Here is a 13,481-nt window from a genome sequence, read left to right as displayed (position 1 = left end):
ATGTAGCATATTAAAGCTTTCTGGGAATGAGGACCACAATTAGCATTACTACTTACTGATGGAGGCAATGAGACCAATAACATCAGGACTACCCCTGCTTCTCACAAGTCTGACTCCTTGCCTTTGTACAAAAGTGAATGACATCAGCATGACCTTCTGATACTGCTCACCAGCTTGGGAACTCACTACCAAACTGCAGTATGCAGGAGCTCCTGATGAGTTAATCAGGGTGGGATGGTTGAACTCCATTTAACCTCAAGTGCTGAATAACAAATAAGGAAAAGGACAGAGCCTTGGTCATTAGTTTGACATGCATATTTTAGTGCTGTTAATTGCCATTCAACAGGAGGAAACAAAGTGATAAATACTGACTTAAAACAATTAACCTTAAGTCTTCTATTCAGGACAGCAACCATTTGCACACTGGGTTTTTAGCACAACAGATGCAACTGGCATACTCTGACCTAGACTTATCCAGGGCATCATCTCTTATGGTCTCTGACAAGCCACATGCAATCCCTGATGACCACTTCTGACACATGGCACCAAGAGAGAGAGCTACCATTACTAACTCTGCCGTTTGTTGCCCATACACAAACCAACCAGCTGCACTGCACTGTCATAACTGCAACAAAGGAAAGCAAACACTTTGGAACATCTCTGTTCACAGAGCAGCTCAGTACAATGAACCTTCTGGCCAAGAAGGCTTTATGAATTACAGTATAAATTATGGGGGGGGAGGTAATTTAATCTCAAATCAGACCGAGTAGCTGTTGAACAGGATTGATTCAGCATACCTTTTCCTGGGTATTTTCATCCTCATTTGCCAGGGCACAGGCATCACCTGAAGCATACTGCACTGCTGATGACAGACTGTCTTTACAAAAGACATGCCAAACAGGAAAGCTGTTTCAAAAGAAAAGAAAACTAGAGTCAGTCTTGGTGTGAAACAAGCATTCCAAAATACCCTCAGCTTCTTTCCACTGTTTCCATGCAATGCCTAACAATACAGATAAGCACATACAGCTCCCAGGTACCTCATTATCAAAACCATCAGAGGACTCACAGTGAAGAAACTGGTCAACAGAATACAAGTTACTACTTTTAGAAGACAAAAAGCATCAGCACAACAGTAACAGGGGTGATACCAGGTCACAAGTGGGAGCTGACAAATTAAATTACCACAAGCTAGAAATAATCTCTATCAACTATATCCTTTGTCCTATAGCAATGGGATCTCTTTAGCAATGGTTATTACTATGCAAAACAAAGCCACAGCTTAAGAACATAAAGCTCATTACTTCCCTGTACTGGTCAAACCCAAGAGAATTCACCAAGCACATCTAAGAGAACGGGCAAAGCCCCATGAGGACATAAGGCAAATGACAAACCAGGTGCTGGTTTTAGCTACAACCTTCACAGAGATTCATTCTGCACTTCCAGTCTGAACAGTTGTTCTAAGTAGAAAGGGAGTTATTTCTGTAGCAAACCAGCCAACTTCTACACAAACATTTGCAGCAGAACTGCTGTTGCTGCTCAGTGCATGGCTCCTCACATCCTAGGTAACACCCACACAGTGAACCACTAGGCTTAGGGGCCCAAAGGCCAGCAAAGGTCTTCATGCAGACTTCACATAAGTCCAGCAATATGCTATGCCAATTGAGCTTTTAGTGGAGTTTTCAACAGTACCTGAACATCACAGTCACCTTCCACTTCAAAGCCAAGCACCTTTCCAGGCAATACTGGCAGCTAGGTGATCACTATGACCTCCCCAGCAAGTCACACAAATACCACTCTGCACCCTGAAAACAGGCTGCCCCCTCCTGCTGAGACAGATCTACAGCACATCTTTAAGCAACCTTCTGACACAGCTTTTGAAAACTAAGCCAGCCTCAACAGCAAGAGCATTGGTAGGTCAGGTCTGCTTACACCACTGGGATCAGCCTAGCATTTAGAACTTGAATTACCACCTGTCTTAAAAACTCGGTGACCAACTTCATTGGAAAGTATACACAGTGTAGAGTCCTCCACTAAAAAGGAGCCCACACTGCAGCAGACCAGTCTAGTCCTAAAGCCAATTTCATGCATACATGCACACACAGAGACACTGCTTCTTCAGGTTGTAGGCAACAACATCCCAGTTTTGTTGTAGAGCTATAAACCTACTGCTCCTCTTCCACCCATATCAGCAGAGAGGGTTAGCAAGACATGAGCCACTCTAAATCCAGGTATGATACCCTCCATAAGAGCAGGAAACAGTGCACAAGCAACTTGTTGGACCTCACATACTATTCTGGTGAGGGGCAAATAAGATGTCCCAGGTCTGTTTCAGCCCCACTGCACCTCAGCAATTCCTCTCATCTGAGGTAAGGGTTCCAATCAAGCAGAGGCTGCTGCAGTTATGGCAAAGTAAAGCACTGAAGAGTATGGAAAGAGTCTCAAGCTGTGCCAGGGGAAGTTTAGACTCGAGGTGAGGAGAAAGTTCTTCACTGAGAGAGTCATTTGCCACTGGGATGTGCTGCCCAGGGAGGTGGTGGAGTCACCGTCCCTGGAGGTGTTCAAGAGGAGACTGGACGAGGCACTTGGTGCCATGGCCTAGTCATGAGGTCTGTGGTGACAGGTTGGACTCGATCCTTGAGGTCTCTTCCAACTTTGGTGATACTGTGGTATGAAAAACACTGTGGTGAGTACAAATCCTCACAGTTCAGCTGAGCCTGAGGGGTCTGCATTCTCACACATCTGAAATCCCCATCCCACCATGCACTTAGTCATTTGCACTGTTTGCCACCAAACCTCTCTCATCCTAAGCACAAGACATATGTTTAAGGGATGAAATGAAATGACAGAATCACAGAATGTTAGGGCCTCAAAAGATCATCCAGTCCAACCCTCCTGCCAGAGCAGCTCACACTGGAACACAGAGGCATTGATAAATGTACTGAACGGTACCAGTCTCAGCACCAATCTCTGAGGGATTCCACTAGACACAGGCCTCCAACTAGACTCAGTCCCATTGACCACAACTCTGACTTCTTTCCCTCAACCAGTTTCCATCCACCTCACAATCCACATCATCCAGACCACACTGCCCCAGTTTAGCTGCAAGGATGCTGTGGGAGACTGCCAAATGCTTTACTGAACTCAAGCTAAACCACATCCATCAGACTTCCAGTGCAGCTCTCCTATTGACAGCTAGCTATGCAAATACTTTGAGGTAGTTATTTTCCTGAAAAGTGGTTTCAATCATTGCAAGAAGAAACTTCCTCATGCTCTTAATTCCAGTACCCCTGGTCTCTCCCTCCCACCTCCCTAGTTCGTCATAGAAATACAAGAGAAAAGTTCTACAGAACATGGTGCAGCTCATTCCACCCCTTCATTATCCACGCACATAAATGTGACTTCTGTTTTGCTCACACTCAGGGGGCATCTTCAGTGAGCTGTACAGAGCAACACCAAGTCCCTTAACTGTAGGAAAGGAAAGGGATCCTTGGCTGTGAATCAGCACTGTAAGACACAAGGTGTATTTTCACAACCCCATAAATAACTACTTCAGAACTTGCAGCCACAAAAGCCCCTCAGCACAAGAGGCATGCACCCATGGGTCTGCTGCACCAAGCCTGCTCTGTGCAACATGATTGCAGCTTTTAGAGGCACATGCTTGGCCAGCTCGGAGATTTAATGGATTCTGACAACCTTCATCCAAGATCTGATCTGCTCATTCTCAGACATTCTTCTGTCTCAAACACAGTGCCTCCAGTCTCCCAAGAGCCCTCGAAGCAAGGGAGGGCACTGTGAATTCATTTTGTGTATGCAGGCACCCACAGGACAGCCTGAGCCCTGCCGCAGCAGGCAGATGGCAACTGCTGCCGTCAAGCTCTGACAGAAGGTTAAGAACACAAAGCCAGGCAGGACCAGGCACTCTGTGAGAAGTTAAACTACTCACCTTATCTGCACCATTACTGCTCTTTTCCTTTTCTCTTTTCACATTTTGCATACTTATTCAACAGGCTTCTTCAGCCACAGGCTGTTAAGTCACACAGCACACAATGAAGAAAGAAACTGCATTTCTCTAGGTGCAGCTAGACAATGAACACGAAAACCTAGCTGTCAGTTCACAGAGAACAGGATTTGCCTCTAGTAACCCTGCATAGCAGGGCCAGGGAAAGCTCATCAGCTTCTGCATCTGAGAACACATCCTTCCCTTCTCATCACAAGAGATCAGTATTTCAGTGCTGCCTTGGAAGCAAGCAGATCTAATGCCCAAATGGTCCTGGAGGTGAGTTACTAGATGTACTGTCTGAGGTACAAGGTATGTCTTGAAAGGATGTTAATGGTGGAGAAACTTACAGAGCTTGTTCCAAACACATAAGGAACAGTTAGTGACTTACATCACCCCAGAAGTTCTCAGTAATTCCATTTTTGCTAAGTATGACTGAAAACAGCAGACACTGCTAAACTCAGAAGAACAACAATTTAAGCACAAGTCTGTTGGTATCATGAGTGTGGTTCAAAAGCCATTTTCTCTAACATGCTGCTCATTTTTCAGCTTGATATGAACAAATCCAACAGGAAAGAGCTGCAAGCCCAGACACAGGAGGGGTGGGGGGTGAGGGTGTGTGCATGTGGAATCGTTGCTCTTCACAGGTCAGGCACACAGTGTGGCTCTCTGAGGCAGAAAGCCTGCTCAGCCCTGCCTGAATGGCACAGCACACTCACTGCCATACCATTAGCCACGGTCTGCTGATGGCTTTTGAAAAGAACAGGCTGACACTCCTAGGAGCAGGGGGTGAAAGTGAAGCATAGATGCCATGTGAAAGTCTGTCCAACTCTAAGTTGGCTCAAACTCAGCAATTATGACGAAGGCCGCAGACTATCAGATAATGAAGCTACTGATAACCCTTTTGACAAGCACCAAAATCAAGCAGAAAAGAAACAAGTGGCAAGAAAAAAAATTAAACAAGTTATGCTTACCAAAAAATCAAATTAGCAAAGTCTCCAGGTAAGAGCAGGTTTTCCACATTAGGTATCACCAGAGGAAACCAGCCTAAGCTTTCCCTTCCAGACTTCATACAAAAACCCTTCCACAAGATTCAGTTCAAACACATCTCTCTCCCAAATGATTTTTCTTAAGTTCCTCCCAAGCAAGGCCTATTTCTGGGTACCAGAGACCGAAGCAGTTAGAAACAATTTACAGTGGACACCTGTGAGAGCAGAACAGAATTTCAAGCTAAGGGAAAAGAAAAGGAAGCTACCACTAGTGCACTGATAATCGAGCCCTCCTTGAATGCACAAGCAACAGCCTCTCCAGCATGCCCACTGGCCCCTTCTGCACCTTTGAGGGCTGTACTCCCAAGGGGTGCAGCTGCGCCAACGATGTGGCTTTTAGTCAACAGCTGAGGGGGAAGATGAAGATGTCTACTGAAAGCATTCACAGGATCAGTTCAGAATAGGGCAGCGCAAGAGAAGACAGCTAAGTTTTGGGCCTAGAGCCAGAGAACTGGCAAAGTAGGTCTGTGAAAGAGGAAGAGGTGCCTGCTTGTTGGTTAACACTTATCTTCTTGGTCACAGAATCATTTAGTATGGATTAATTGGGGGGGAGGAGCTATGAAAGGGCAAAAAAGGCAGAAAAATATCTTCTGCTTTTAAGAAAGTCTTGTAAGCCTGCCATTACTAGCCTAACTGTCAAAGAGAAAGAAGGCTCTGTAAGAGTAAGAGCGCAGCAGACCCACAAGCAGGCTCTGGAGTCAACAGAAGCCTGCCTTCCAACCTCTGGCAATGCAGAGACAACAGCAAAAGGAGGGAACACTCACCCTCTCCCCAGGAACTTTGCAGATCAGTCTCTCTCTCAATAGTTCAACAAGAGAGACTTGTATTCAAAAGGGCCTGCAGGCCAAAGTAAATCACTCAGAAAATGAAGACTGGACTTTGAGAACTGAGATTGTTTCAGTCAGAAGAGGAAAACTCTGAGGCACCGCTTCAGCACAATCTCCCCAGACAACACTCCTTCCTGCTGGTGAAGTGGAAAGAAGTGTTGAAAAACAATGAAAAACCATGAAAACAAAACACAGGCCATTTGTTTATAAGCTACTTATCACCACAGAAGAGCACCGCGCCTTGCTAAGAATTGTAAGTGATCATGAGCCTCTAAGGGAGAACAGCAGCTGCTGAGACCTACAGATGCAGGCTGTGCAAGGATACCGACAGCAAGGTAGCAATTACATCTCAATTACTACAACTGCCCACTAACTTCACTCACATGCTGGACAACTGCCCCAAAGCAAGGGGAAGTGGGAGGGTTTTGCAAATCCTTTACCAATGCCTTGTATTTCACAAATAGACAAGTTCTGCAGACCCTGCCCACTCTTTGCAAAGAGCACACTCTCCAAACTGTCTAACTGGAATGTGGCACAAAGAGACAGTCACTTCCCTTATTCAGCAGGGACTGGCACAAAGATGCTTCTGACAATACTGAATTTCATTGCTTCAGACAATGAGATTCCAAACACCAGTTTAAAATACTGCTTTCAGCATGTCAAATGCATTAGCTTGCAGAGACTGCAAAACAAGGTTACAGTTGCACTATCTACTCCATCAGATTGCACCCATTTCCTGCATCCCAGCTCCAGCCACATTTCCCTCTGCATCCCCCCATCTGCTCTTGACACATGCCAGTAACTTCCGGCAGGAGGGGAAAGAGTCAGCTTTGAGCCAGTGCATACAGGGATATAAAGATCCAAGAAGGCAGATGGAGAACACACAATTTGTTCAGGACTGCCCTAAGTTAACCAATAGAAACCAAAGGTGAGGACTAACAGTGGGAAACCTCTCCCTTCCTTTCTAACAGTGCTACCAGTACTAGTCTCATCCTTCCCCAGAAAAGGCTGCTGAGGTAACAGCCACCCTCCCAGCACTGAAATTCTGTGTTTTCAAACAGTGCTCGTAACAGACAACAGCCTGTATTAGATGTATGCTGCAAAGTAACACTGAAACACAGACCTCATACTCCTTTCTTCAAAGGAGTGCCCAATTTCAGGCAGAGGGTACAAACCTCAGCCCTCAGAAGGTGTCTCTTGGGACATACTCAAAGGAACGGGCGGTTCCTAGTTTGTTCCCAAGAATGACTTCTGCAACACTGCACTGAAGATTGCAGCTTAACAGAATCTCCCTGCATTGCCAAACTCTAGTTACTACCTTCAGCAGGTGAGCTTGGAGGAAAGAATGTGTTCTGGGGAAACAACAGCTCATGCTGAGCAGCAAGACTACAGGACAACATGAGCGGTGAGGAAGCTCTAAGGCTTTCAGAGCCTGGAGCAATGTCTTACACAGCCCTGAAGATGCTCCTCATCACATAGGTTCACCAGCTTGTCTACACAGACAATCCTGCAACAGCAGGTTCAGAAGCAGCAGCTGCTGCTCTGCACCAGCTTCCCATGCTCGAAACTCACTGCAAATACAACACAGCAGAACACAGTGCCAAGAAGTGGAATTTCAGCATAAATTTAGTAACATGAATTTTGCCCTAGATCACTGTAAAGCTGCTATCACCTAGCTCCCAGACATTTCATAATGTATTTTTAATAGACTTCTTTAAAGGACTTCGGCAACAGCTTGATTACCATTCCCACCCTCAGCCAAGCCAAGGAGGTTACTCTGAGTACCTGAGCTAATTCTGAACTGTTGGAAGCCTTTAATGATATTCCAACCCAGTTTAAATCATTTATATTAAGATTTCCACTCAAGCAAGAAGTTCTTTACACTAACTTTGAGATCAGTTTGTCTGTTGTGCCTGGCTCAGTATTTTCACCAAGAAAGTTTTTAAACTTGCAGTTCATTCTTACCCTGTTCTCAGCCAAAGATTTTAATGCACAGAACCAAGACCCTCTTCAAGCTGCAGCACCTCTGAGTGGTAACTTTCAAAGACCCTGTACATTCTCCCCTTGAAAAAAGGCACAGAATTAACCAAAAACTAAAACGAATACAAAGACAAGAGGGGGAAAAAAAAGGCCAAAAGTATTGTGAGAGAAGAGCAAAGTGGAAAAGAACTAAGAACAGGTTAGAGAAAGACATGAAAAGTTGCCATTAAGTGCCCAAGTGAGGCACATCTCGTTGCAGCAGGCAACCGAGCAACCTCAGGAGGAGGAGGCGAGTGCCACTCCAGTGCACTGCTTGCACAGCAAACAAATGTGATGTTTCTAGGACACATCTTTCAGGAGGTACTGCATGAAAACACTCTGCTGATTTTCAAATAGTTTCAGAAGGTAAATATTCAATAATTAATTGGGTCAAGCATTGTTTTACATAAGACACCAGAGCCTCAGCTTGCACACCACACCTTCCATTTGAGCAGGCTGCAAACTAGGAATGTTCAAATTTCGTTTTTAAGGCTCCAAGAGTTCCAGTGCAGCTTTGTACCAACCCTAACATGAGCAGTTCCATCCAGATCACCAGGGCACACACCACAGACATCTTCTTTTCAGCAGAGTGTAAGAGGCATGTTACACTGGCTCTCAACACCTTTCTGTTAACGGGTGCAAGCTTAAGGTTTAAACAGAAAGTCAGTAATGGGGCCAATCAGTGCTCAATTAGCAAAACCTATTTCTGTGATCTCTGACCTGGCTTGCCTGCATAGGACAGGAGCAGCAAGACAAACGCCAGGGATGTCACCACACTGACAGCAAAGCACTGGGGGTTTTCTCAGCAGCTTTCAACAAGCACACCTTTGAAAACATAGAAAACTGTAAACAAACCAGCACTAGAAATATCTTCTCTCGTTAAAATTCACATACATCTTCACTTTAACAGCTGGGAAAACAAAGCAGCATCAGGCTCTACCCCTTTCCAATGTGCTTGTACCCAGGCTCCAGCTGTTGCTGGCTATGCCACTGACCCAGTCTGACCCTCGCCAACGTCAGGGTACACTCATTACAAGCTCGGGAGTCAGAGCTGTGAGGCCAGGGCTCTCACCAGCAACAACACATCCTGCTGCTCAGTGACTTTGACACAAGCCTTACTTTGCTGATGCAGCATGATGACAATGAAACAATTCTGATGGGCACATGCATTTATCCCTATCTTCCTTCTACTTACTGTAAACTCAAGGATAACAAAAGGGCTCATAAAAGCTAAGTAGATCAGGATGTATAAAGCACTTCCCGGGATAGAATGAATGAGAAGGACAAATTGGCACAGGCATGATTTCTTTATTAAACCCATAGCAAACACTTTGCAAGTGCAGCTCACAGCAGGCAAAAGCTGCTGCCAGGTCAGTTTACACAGGTTACTCTTCAAACAACTGTCACAGCCTCAGTTCAGATCGGACTAGCATTCCCATCAGCTTTTCAACCTACTCCACTTATTCAGCTCTGTATATTGTCAAACTACCAAGCACTACAAGTTTGTAAAGTATGTTTTAGATCATGACCATCCACACAACAGGCTTAACAAGCATCAAAAAAGGAATTTGTAGATTCAGGCCAGCAGGAGCCATTTATCCTGCACAGTTGAAGCTCCACTGGCACAGAGGCATATTATTTTTAGAGCACTGTATTCCTAAGTCTTACCTCCAAAGTATTTAAACTACCTGGAACATCCTTGCTGGCTCAGGGTTGTCAGAGACCTGTGTTTGTTCCAGCTTCAGAAAGCCTCAAGTACCAGTAACACTCTGATCCTGCACTCCCAAAGAGGATCACGTTGCCTTCACTGAAACGACGGGGCTAAGAAGTCCCTGAGCTTCTGGGGCTGTAGTACATTTCCCAGTAACACAGTCACATGTTTCACTTCAAGGATGACATCTTTTTAAACACCTCCCAGTTCAGGAAAGTCAAATAAATTCCCCCCTCACCACACTTGATTTTTGGTACTTCTCCATTGAAGCAACTTCCTCAGAAAAGCTTTAGAAAGCACTGTGGGAGATAAACCTCTGTTTTAAGCTTGGTCTCAAAGAAACAAACCCGCATTTAAAACCAAAGAGCACCTCAATAGCCCTAACAGCATTCTTTCAGCAACTCTCTTTTGTCTTCTGGGTTTCCCTCCCCTGCTTTTTTGTTTCTAACACGTTGACCACCAGTTTTACCTTTGAGAAAAGGGCTTCTTGCCATCGAGTCCTTTGGAGACTGCATTTCCAGACAACGAACTTTACAAAGACAACACTGTCACATGTGTCAACATTTATAACAAAGCCGTCACTTTACTACTTAAAGTTACTCAACCGCTTTTACGAACAAAGTCGCTGCTTATCTTTTTAGGAAGAATGTGCCACAGGTTATCACATTACATAGTCCAGCCACAACGCAGCAATGAGTACAGCTGAGACCTGACTACAGCCCCGGCAGGGCAACAGAAAATCAAGCAAGTTGCAACGCCACCCTGCAGACGGAGGATTTTAAACTCCCGTGTGAAGGGATGTTTGGGCAGAGACCGGGAAACTAGAGTCCCACCTCTGCCGGCACCTAACTCACTAGTTCTTTAACCAATAGCAGCCAGGGCACGCAGGGTGAACACCATCTGAACGCTGGGGGATTTAAAAGTAACAGCACTGAAATACTCCAGTGCAGATTCTGAGTTAAAGAGCAAGAAAAGCACAAGTCAGCTCAATTTTTCTCCCAAGATGAACACAGACGTTGCCTAAGCTCTACAGAGAAGTATACTGTTTCAACAGCTTAGTTGAACACATGTCTTTATCTCCATGGAACAGATGCCTGAACTGCTCCTTAAACAGTTCCTTTATAACAGCAGGCTAAGAATACAGCAACAAAAACTTACTCTAACCAAAATTCCCCCCAGGCAGAAACCAGGTTATCAGCCTTCAAGATACAACAAGCAAGAACTGTTTTCCCCAATAAGAATTCCAGCTGTACAAGGAGATCTTTATGTGACAAGAAACTTAGCTGTCCCACAAGCAAAGGAAAAGCTGTCTAGGGGCAGTTCATCAGGTTCACAGCTATCGAACCTATACAGCCAGTAGCTTTCTTGCACTCATGCTAAATGTAAAGATAAAAGTGAGTCCAAGAGGGGCTTGAACACACTGTTGTCTTCTAAACCCCGAAATGGGATGACACAAGCCAAATTTGCTCCGGGATTGTATGAACCACCCAGTAATGCAAGTGTCAGCACCTGAGTCGCAAGAGCTGCTGCACAGTGACCTCTGGGCTCATGCTTCTCCATCCAACTAGAAACAACTGTGAGACAACCCACAATTTCAAGACTATTGCAACTTCTTTTTTTTCTTTAATAGATTATTCAAACAATTTACAGGAAATGTACTGAAGTCACACACCAGATACACAGCTACCTCCAACAACTGCTGCTGTTCCATTCTCTGTATTTGCAGTCTGCTGTTGAAACTGGCTACCATTTCTCAAACACTGAGTCATGGAGATCAAAGAAGGCCAAAGTTTAAGAAGCTTAGGACTTACCATACAGAAATATATTCTTTCAACATCTGTGTTCAAATAGATGCCACATATTAAGGAAGTTTGAAAAGAGAGCAAACAGAAGATGCAAGAACATGATATAGCTAAAACAATCACGACAAAACCACCGCTTTCAAAGACGTAACCAACACAACACGCTCTGGCCCGCTGGCTTCAATCTAGCCCGACTCTAGGCAGTGACAGACAGACCCGCTTCAAGAAGGCAGCTCCGTGGTCTTCCAGAGAACACTGCCAGAGTTCCTCCTGAAACTGGAAAAGCAGATAAGCCTTCCTGATAAAAACACAGCGCCAGCAAAACGCATACAAGAGACGTGCGGTGTCGTTCTGAACCCCTGATACTCGGGGACTAACTCCACGCCTGACACCGCTTGTTTTCAGGGAGGCGAGTGACCATCGCTCACAGGAGCGAGCTACGCTCCCGAAAGCTGCTCCCTGCCTGCCCCTCACCGCAGCCCCGCGCGCTGCCAGCACCTTCCCCCGACAGCACCATCTCCATCGCCACTTCCCGCGCCGCGCCGCCCCACCAGGGCGCTGCTCCCCAGCACCAAACGGCTCGCCAGGCCTGGGGTCCCCGGCGGCCGGGGAGGGTGGCGGCAGCACGGCTGCCGGCGGGCCCGGCGGCAAGTTCCCCTACCGCCGCTTTTCCCCCCAAAAGCCTGGAAGGGACCAGCACTCCCCGCCCTCGGGAGACCACGGAAGAGCTTCCCCCACCACGACAGGGAGAGCCAGCAGCGAGACTCACCAGAGCAGGGCGCAGAGGAAGAGGCAGGAGCCCAGGGCCAGAAACCGGCGGGGCGGCTCCCTCATCGTCTTCCCCGTCTACCTGCGGCGGCCGGGCAGAGGCGGCGCATCCTCCCAGGCAGAAGCACGGCGGGAGGCGAGCGAGGAGCGGAGCGGCGGGCACTGGGACAGAGCGGCCGGGGGGCAGCCCCTCCCTCCCCGGCGCGGCTGCGACGCAACGCGACACTCGGCAGCGCGAGCGCGGCCGTTACTACCCGCCGGGGCGAGCCCCTCCCCCTCGCCCCTGCTCCCTTCACGCGCTGAGCTGGAAGGATACGCGTCACCCTCCGCGGCGCCGCGCCACGCCCCCCTCCTCCGCCGTCACCAATGGCCTGCAGCTCTCCATGTGGCTCCGCCTTCCACCCCCCCCTTGCCGGCGCAGATTGGCTCTTTCCCTTCCGGCACGGCGGCGAATCGAAAGAGCGGCCGTCCCTTTCCCCGCCTCTCCAAGGACCTCTGTGAGGCCTCCGCGTGAAACAAGACGTTAAAGGGAAATCGCCATAGTAATAAACGTCGGTGACAGCAAACCCTGAGGCCGCGGGAAGCGCGAGGAACTTCATTACCTCCGGTGGGAGGGACACTTGAAAGAAAGGATCTTCCACGTGCGGTGTTTCTAAAATTTTTTTGATCAGGCTTCTCTGCGGGCTGCCCCACAGAGCCGAGCGCTGATTGGGCGTCGGCCTAGGCCCCCAGCAGAAACACCTAGAGAAGCGGCGGGGCGGGCCGCGCGGGGTCTGCTGGGAGCTGTAGTCTCGGGCGGGTGAGGCGGTGGGGTCCACTGCCGCGCGCGGGTCGCTGGCGGCCATTTTACAGGCGGCCTGAGGCGGGGCGTGGGGCGCTGCTGGCCTTAGGCTGCGCTGGATGGCAGCCTGGGCCGTGCTTGTCGGCACGTGAAGTGCCAGCGGCGCGCTCGAGGCGCGGCCGCGCGCGTCTGCTCATTCTGGCAGCCGGAGCCCAGCCGGGGTTGGCCTCAGGCCGCTAAAGGGAGCGCCTCTCATCCCCACCCCCCTCCTGCACAGCGCCGGTGCTTGGCCAGGCAGCTGTAAGCCGGGTCTGGGCATCTGGGGGTGCTGAGGCCCAGGGTGCCGCTCCTGGTACTGGGCAGCCTTCAGAAAACCACAACAGTTACTGTCGGAACAGCAGGGATCCTGCACAGCCAGGCCTAAGCTTGTGCATCTGAAGCACGGCAGTGTAACATGGCCTTGACACAGCTACAACAGCAGGAGCTGCACCCCTGCAGCCCACCCTGGCTAAAGCACCGTCCCTGGC

Source organism: Dryobates pubescens, chromosome 11, assembly GCF_014839835.1.
Source record: "Dryobates pubescens isolate bDryPub1 chromosome 11, bDryPub1.pri, whole genome shotgun sequence".
Classification (NCBI taxonomy): Eukaryota; Metazoa; Chordata; class Aves; order Piciformes; family Picidae; genus Dryobates; species Dryobates pubescens.
This window is presented reverse-complemented; position numbering follows the sequence as displayed.